General features: G+C 40.0%; 1 protein-coding gene across 4 annotated transcripts in view; it reads right to left on the bottom strand.

The window, feature by feature from the left end:
• The window catches only part of LOC111244748 (uncharacterized), a 29200-nt gene that overhangs the window by 7818 nt on the left and 12851 nt on the right, over positions 1–8531 (bottom strand). Inside the window, exons 1-2 of one of the 4 annotated variants that reach the window (XM_086979164.1) lie at positions 6520–7410; positions 5370–6140 (exon numbers count right to left, since the gene is read on the bottom strand). The exons of 1 other annotated variant lie outside the window; for it this stretch is intronic. The gene's annotated coding sequence lies outside the window, so the exon portion shown is untranslated. Of the gene's footprint in view, positions 1–2178; positions 3607–5369; positions 6267–6519; positions 7411–8531 lie in introns of those variants that run through there. 2 more of the 4 variants (XM_086979163.1, XM_086979165.1) reach the window with 2 other exon arrangements.

The raw sequence follows: 8531 nt of genomic DNA on the forward strand, positions 1-8531 counted from the left end.
TGTCTTAGACGTACAAATAGGTTTCATCTGTTAGCGTCGTAACTAGCATGTAGCCTGCAGAAACGACGCCGATCCTCCCGTGGGGTGTCTAATAGAGGGTGACCCGCCACCCTCAGGCGCATGCTAGGAGAGTTAGGTACGGACCTACCACTTTTAGCCCCATTGTCCATAATCCGAATTAGATTTTTTCCTTTGGCGTAGTTTCCTTAAATGCCACATGCAAATTACCTGACCCACTAATACGGCCGAATCACTGTCTATCAAATAGCAATTTAATAATTTTGTATTATTTATCGTATATTTGGCCATAGTTATCAAGAAATACGCACCGATCGCAAGGATACTAGCTACATTCAATAGTATTCCCACAATGTAGCAATATCTCACCCAGTAGCTCTTTTGTATTGTGCAGCAGTACTAGGCGCAGCCGAGATACTTCCAAAGAAGACATGACGGACATTCGTTAATTGAATTTCGTTTAGTCACAGATGTTTTTTGAACCTAAGAGCATTTTGCTTTCCGTCGTTATTTCGCTTCTGCCATTACCGCCCCCATACGTTACCCCGTGTTCGTTCGCCGCGTTGGTCTGTCTATATATGCACCTGCTGCCTGTTTACTGAATAACCTGCTTCTGAGAAACGTGTTACTGTTTGAAAAAATTGACGACGCAGTCTATGATATGATAACCTCTTTCATCGACACAGATCGAATGTCCTTTTTAAGTGCCCTGATGCCTGCAGTGGTAAGTGTTTGTCAAGCTGCCTTAAAGGATGTAAAATAAGGTACAATAAAGAGTTGATAATCAAACACAGCCCTGTTATGTAAAAGGTTCATATTTTGGCAATAACGCGAATTTACCGTTTACCTAATTAGAGTACATGTGAACTTTCCATTCTGTATCGGTAGTGACATTCAGCTCCTGTGAAGTTTGAGGAAATTCCCGTTGGACTGAAACTAATTTTAGGTGTTTCCCCAGCTATAACATGATTGACCTTAGGGTGTGGGAACAAACGTTTTGCTCAGCAAATAAGTAACATTTGTTCCTCCAATCTATCTCAGGCCTAACTCCTGTGTAAAACAACTTACACAGTTAAACATAAACTTAAACCTAAATGTCGTAAGTATGTTAATGGATCAATGTTGCACTGGCGCCCTTAATTTCAAATTTCACAGGCACGTAATTGTGTCAACCAGAATTCTCACTTAAAGTTAATTCTTTCTTTGTTGGAACGGACGCAGGCTTCCCGCAAAAACACACTACCGCGTCTCTACGTCTTCTGTGAAACAGATACAAATAAAATGCAATTTTCCCAAACTGTACTGATTTCCTTTTTGGATCTTGGTATAAACATGTTGATTGTGTATCTTCTCGTAAACCCTAGCGAAAATGTTCATTGTGCGACGACAATAATATATTCTATTTTTTTTGTTTTTTTTTTTTGTAAGTCACACAATTTCCAAAGGTCAGCAAGCTCTTAAGCTGTATGGTATAGTAATCAGGAGCGGAAATAACCTTGATTACGGTCACTATTTGTTCATTTTTTAGCTTTCGTATGGCGAAGAGCCTCCTTTTCAATGAGACAGAGTGACTCCTATAGCTGTTCCGAGCAAAAATGATTTATTTCAATGATTCAATTATCGGTCATATTTTCATATCATCGTCACGTTTATCAGCAGCAGCTGCTCTACCAGGTTCGACGGCTGTCAGTCACTTATGCGCGTGCATTTACTATGGTATATATTTGGTTAAGTTACCTGAAACAGAAAGAAAGGAAGATTGTTGAAGCAGGAAGATCGAGACCGCTAAATAGAGGTAGAGCAGTTTTTTTTTAAAGGGGAACGTATGTTAAGTATGGGGTACAGTGCACGGAGTCGATTAAGCTACGATAACGGATTTCGTACAGCGTAAGGCGACGCACTAACTGCGGCTGATCACATCTGCCAACAGCAACAAAATAAAGAACCGAGTCCGATGCCAGTGACGAAGGCAATGAGTTTTGAGACTCTCCTTTTTAGCCGCGGTATTCTGCATTACCATAGCAAACCAACTTATCGATGAGCAATAGCCACTGCTGGGTACAGATATGTTTAGAAGTTGGGTTCACTGACCCATTTCCATCTTGTCTCTTCTTTCGTGCGTTTTTTGCTACTCACAACAAAAATACGTCTTTTCTTTACCGATGCGGCTGCTGGCGGCGTAGTCAGTGCCTATTTGTTCGCTGATTCGTCGTTTTCCTCACCGGGGGCTCCTACCCGGGTTGTTTGGAGACGCGTCTGCAGCCGTAGCCGCAGATCGAGTAACAATACCACTAACAACGATCGCATTCACAGTGACCAGAAATGGTCTTGGTGAACATCCATAGGATGGGTTATATGAAGCTACTGCGGGGGCACTGGGCAGCGAAGTCTCACCAGAAGAACAGTTACGTAAGGGATCTGCGTGCCTTACAGGTAACTAAAAAGTACGACTAAAAGCAGATTCTATTGAACGAACGAACAAACGAAACACTCAATGTACCGCGGGCGAAAACTGAAAGGCCTTTCGTCAGAAACTTATAGTCATATATGTAGATATGTAGCCATTAAGCGGTTATCAACCAAATGCGTTCTGTCTAGTACGACATCGGTATTTCTATTTGGTCTTGTCGCGTTTAACTGCTAGTAATAAGCATAATCGTAAAGAAGTGCCTGCCAGTCTGTAGTTACCATAATTTATACTCTTCAACAAATTCATTCATTCATTAATATTAATTAATAATTTATGATTCAAATATGTCGAGGTTACATTTTTACTAATCTTCCCATACACGTATGTAATATCCAGTTTTAATTAGTCATTCTATAAGCTCTTTTGTACTGGAAAATACTCTTGTCTTTTTCCAGTTATTGGAATTCTAATTAAGAGAAAAAAAAATGGAAGTAGTCTCCAAGCAAGCCTATCCTCAGCTTTCGAAATGCAGCGTCAGTTCAAAATGTTTGTTCTTATTCTCCCTATTTGTTTTTGTTTCTGGCCATCGACACATTATTTCACTAATCGTATTACTTTATTGCCCCTCTTTTTGTGAAATAAATTTACATGTAATAAAAACCTATACACTACAAAAAAAACTATACGCTACAGAACGGAGAAACCATTCAACTGACTTCAGGGACTTTGAAGTTCGTTTAAAATGATAAGGTGCTGGTTTGATTTTTGAGCAAAGTTATCAACCCTTTATTCAAATAAAAAAAATCTAGATGATTTTTTGTTGTTTATAATGCACACCATTATGTAAACATTGTTACACGAAAATAGGGAGAACTAATATGATACAAAAAGTTCACACCATAACTGCAAAGCTTTGATTGTGTTATCTTCCAATCACCCTGTGTAAAGCATGTGACAATCACTGAAACACACTATAGCGATTTTCTGGCTAAGGGTCGCCATTGTTTATACAGACAGACCAGACAAACAAATCCGATTCGGTCTGACCGACGAGCATGGGAACACGAGTCATACGCGGCCAGCTCACCCCTACATACTGCGCTTCGCTGACTGGTTGGCTGACCCGCTGATTAAGTTACTGTTAGGTTAAATTAATGTTGCTTGTTTAAGTAAAGCTATTAGCACTGCTGTAACCGAAAAGCGCAGTATTTTCGACCCCCTCCCGCACAACCTTGACCTTTCCCCTTGCTTCCCCTATTATCTCGTCAGGTAAGATACGCTGATTTGGCGGAGACTGTCTTGATAGCGACTGTGGTAGTGGTCCGTGCACGGACCAACTCAAAAAGCGGGAGAAAGGAAGCGAGAGGGTCTTATCGTTAGTGGATTTTCCCATCGCTTTTAAGCTGCGTGATGCTAGTGAGCGGAATAAGGTAAACGATGAAGCAGGTCGCGATTAACGACAAAGTACTAAAATAATCTTCACCGGGAGGAAAAAGAAATATCCCTATGTCGATTCATTGCGGCCGTCGACTAAAGCTGCTCATGTCGTCAACTGACTGCGGACCACTGACTCAGTGATCCGGCGACGAAAAAAGACGAAAATTTTAATCGGACGAGTGGCCGAAAAACGGCACGTTGGAAAACAAAGAGAGGAAGTACAAATGGGCAAAAAAATTAACGGTAACGACGACGGGTGACATTTGCTTGGGCCTGTTTTTGCCTAAGGCGCTATTTGAGACAAGGGAATATTGCGAAGAGCGAGTGTGCAAGTTTTAGCAGTGGAAAAGCGTTTGATTTTATTTCTCGCACCTTTCTTCTGCTTTGAGAACTTGCAAGCGACGAAAGTAACACAGAAGCTTACCAGCATATAAATGTAAGAAAACTTTCAGTTTGAATAGAGTGCACTAACTGAAAATGCAGACGGCTTGTTTAGATCCAAATTTCGATTTCCGTACGGATAGTCGATCTTCAATTTGAAATGTCTCCGTGATTGTGCAATGGTAACGTATTTGCTTATTTAAGTTGAAAACGCGTGACGGCCAAGGTTTGAAGAGGGGCGTAAACACACTTCGTTACGTGTTAGCAAGAGTCCTCCGCTGAAGCGACGCTTCGCGGCAATGTTAGATTTACTTGTTTTCAAATCGGCTTACTTATTTAGTCATCGTATGCTGAACCATCATCGGTTTATTGAATCCTTTGTCATTTACTATAACAATGAGTGAATTCATCAGAATCTGCTAGACATAAAAAGTTTCGCACCGATGACCAACAAGCACAAATGGCCCGTAGATGCTTCCAATAGATTTAGTGATGAGATGTAGCTAGAGTGAACAACGGAACGACAAAAGGCGGTGCGTAGGGAGAACAAGCTAGCTGGGCTGCCGAAGTTTTCGGGTCAAAGTTCCGCTTGTTTTTTTTTCTTCTTTTATATTTTGTTCGTTTTCCTTTTTTCTCGTAATTGTTGTATATTTTGTTCAAGTGCCCTCACCTTGTAACAATAATAGGGATGTCTACAAGGGACACTTCCATTTTCCTCTATAGTGTGTCATTGCAAATTTCCCGCAATGTTACTTTCGCTTCAATCTAATTTGAATTTATCTGGATATAGGTATTTTGTGCCCTGCATCTCTTCTTTGTTATATTGCCACAGCGAACCCGTTCACCCTATCGAGCCAGAAAGTGAGTCAGTTGATTTCTGCGTAACAACACTTTTGTTGCATTTATTGTTGTCGCGCCTCCTCCTACACTTTAGCAACGTTCTGTCAACGACTGTGCTGAATTGGCTTTTGTTATCCAGGAAATATCCAGACCAAAGTACACCAAAGCTCAGAAAAAAAGCAGACAAAAACACTCGCATTATAAGAGTACTATTATAGAAAAGGAGTAGGTCTTTGGGCTGTAATATTTAGAGTACTTACATTTGTTTTGTGCTTAATCGTACCTGTCTTGTATGTTGTCTGCGTATCCGTCGCACGGACGTTGGCAATCAATGGCAGGGGCCACTCAAAACAGTGAACATGTCCAGAGGTTCGGGTAATGGCAAAAATGCCGTCACAGTATTTAGAAGATAGAAGACGCGTACAATTTTATGACTATGAAAAGGAATATGCAAAAAAGCAGAGTAAACTATGACTATTGCAAATGTGTCTAATTACGCATTTCTCCAAGCTAGATCGAAGACAACGGCTGGGTATTCCAGTCTTTGGATTGCTTTTATTCAGATGGCGTTTCGTTGAGCTGCAACAAAGTTCTGCAACAAGCTACCTGCTACCAAGAAAATGATATAGGGCTATATATCATTGAGCTCTTATTAAACTGATCGATCGATTGGCAAAAAGCTTTGCGGAGACTTGATCTTAGCCAGGGACCCAAATTGGTACTGGCAGCTAGCGTGCCGATGCAAATTTGACGAAAATGCCGGGCCGGAAACGCAATCTAGAACCTGTCTTTAAGCGACGATAATCAATTTGCTAAAATGGGCTACACAGATCGGTAATAAGAGCGTTTTTGCTGCATAGCTTTCTTTAGCGTGTCTAATATCAGTAAAAAATATATATATATAATATCATGAATAGATTTGACGCTATACTTTCCATAAGGACACCTAAATAACCATGTATCTGCCAGCTGCACCCACAATTCAATTTCAGTCGTCGTTGTGCCTTGTCTAGTTACCGTTCACGTGGCACAAAATCGTCAGATGTTTAATCACCTATCGTGTCAATGTTCGCCAGAAAAATAGAAAAAACAAAAGTCGTCTATTTATATGAGTATTTCTCATTTGATCGTTCGCAGTTATTATTATTATATTATATTACTCAAAAACACTGCTCTTGTTCAGTAGCGCAGAGAGGAGCGGAACGGCTCCCACTTTATCACCGTCGATTAAATAAGTAAAAATAAGTGTCGAAGTTTAATGTTAAATGTTAAGTTGTCTGTTCGTCTTAGTATAATCTGCAATATACATATATATGTATATATATATATATATATATATATATCATCTACACTAGCCTTAACACTTCTCATGATCAGAAATAGTATGAAAACATGCATCAAATAAATTGTAAATAAAATTGAAATACCGTTACCTCGTGAGCTGAAGTGATGATCGGAAGCGTTCTGTTACATCTACTGAAGCGTTCGTAAGCCCAAGACAATACGATTAGAGAGAGTGTCTCAGTCAACCACAGAAAAGGCGTACTCGATGTTAGTAAGCTAGTATATCATAATTGTCAGCACACATTGATTTCGTACGATAATAACGTGTTGGCTCTCTGCAATAACGAACGAGCGAGTGAAGCACGCCAAACAGATATGTAGAGTAAGCCGATGCGTTTTTGAGTGGCCCTAATCCTGACATTTAGAATGGGTTAGAAGTATTGGGCCAGCAAAATAAGCCTCCTAAAAAAACCGCTGAGACGAAGCGTATCTGTGCTATTTTTGAACAACCGTAAGTGACACGTATAAGAGGGGCTCTATGCTAAATGCTTTCAGAACGAGAAAGTTGCCAGCTTTGAGGTTCTATTAAAATAGTATATTGTGTTTCGAATATAGTCGCCACTACTAAAAGGGGCATTTCAGTCAAAAAGCCTGGGACAAATTGATCGGAACTGTCACTTTGTTCTGCACTGTTGTGTTTGAGCGCTTCAGCTTTTGCCTGGTAACTGTAAGTTTCTCCCCAATGTCGGCTTTCGAATGTTCTCGAGCGCGCTAGAACCTGTTTTAGATAACAAAGGGGCATAAAAGTGTCATCAGTTCCTAATAGCAAATCATTTCCAATTGAGAAGTAAATGTGCTATAGGATGGAAAATGGCTCGTAAAGGCCAAAGCTCGTGCCATAGGGAGCTCACAATGGGCAATAAACTCGTCACTAGACGTCTGACATCAGATCACAGATCAGTGCACAGAGCGAATTCGACTATTTACGATGTGGAATGCGTCTTGTTGGTGCGTATATATTCCTGCTCTTGATACCATATAACTTTTGCTGGGTCTCAACCCACTACAGGGCCGCATTACTTACAATGTTACCTGATCTATATAAATTGCGTTATTAAAAACGCAGTTTTTATCTACCATGTGTAGGTTTTAGGATTTTGTGACATGTCAATGTCAAAACGCTAGTGAAAAATAAATCCTCTTGTGGATATTATCTAATATAATAATTAAAATCGCTGGCACATTAGCAACACAATGGGCCCAAGAAAATCATCTATGCACTGTGTTTCTAGTCCGCATAAAAAAAAGGCGGAAAAGCTTATTTTAGGAAAAAAAGAAGCCGAACAAATTTTGCATAGACAAGCGATGTTCTATGCAAACTTTTGTCACAACCGCTCTTCGAAGAACAAAATTAAGACCGTAATTTAATTATCCGCTCTCTTAGGTAGACGTATACGCGGATCTGCACCATAAACCATTTGTAACATTTACATATTGTGATATGTGGCCCAGCGGCGCTGCAAAGCACATGTTATAAATTATTGTTAGAAACAAGTTTTTTCTTCTATTTTTTTTTTGTTTTTCTGTGGAAAATGGGCTGGAACGCACTCCGATTATGCCACTGCTATTACTATGTTGTTTATCACGTCTTTCTTATCTTGTTTTTTTAGTACTAGATACTGCGGAGCGCACACTGCTGTTTCTTCTGCGACTTCATTTAATGCCTGATGACTTTCCGCTTATAGAAAATTAGCTCAATTGCTAACGCACACCTTCACGACATGAAAGAAGGCACCGTATTTATCATCCCTACACAATGTATCGTTATAGATCAGTGCCGATCATGACGAACATTATCAGGGAACGGGTGCAACAATATCTATTACTAAACAATATATGGGCGTTCATTTTTCCGCCTTGCACACAGCATTGTTGATGCAGCGCTCTTTCTGTCGTTTTTGCATTATAGATTCATAATAAACAAAATAATCGCGCAGAATTACCATCAACGTAACTATCTCGTAATTGTCCGTAAAGCTGCTTTGATAAAAGAGGGCTAGTACCGATTTTCGCAAGCGAACCCAACAGAAGCAACAGCCCAGAACGCATTACTATATATATATATATATATATATATATATTTCACTGAGTGGCTCACAAG

Source organism: Varroa destructor, unplaced genomic scaffold, assembly GCF_002443255.2.
Source record: "Varroa destructor unplaced genomic scaffold, Vdes_3.0 BEIS01000002.1, whole genome shotgun sequence".
NCBI classification, from domain to species: domain Eukaryota; kingdom Metazoa; phylum Arthropoda; class Arachnida; order Mesostigmata; family Varroidae; genus Varroa; species Varroa destructor.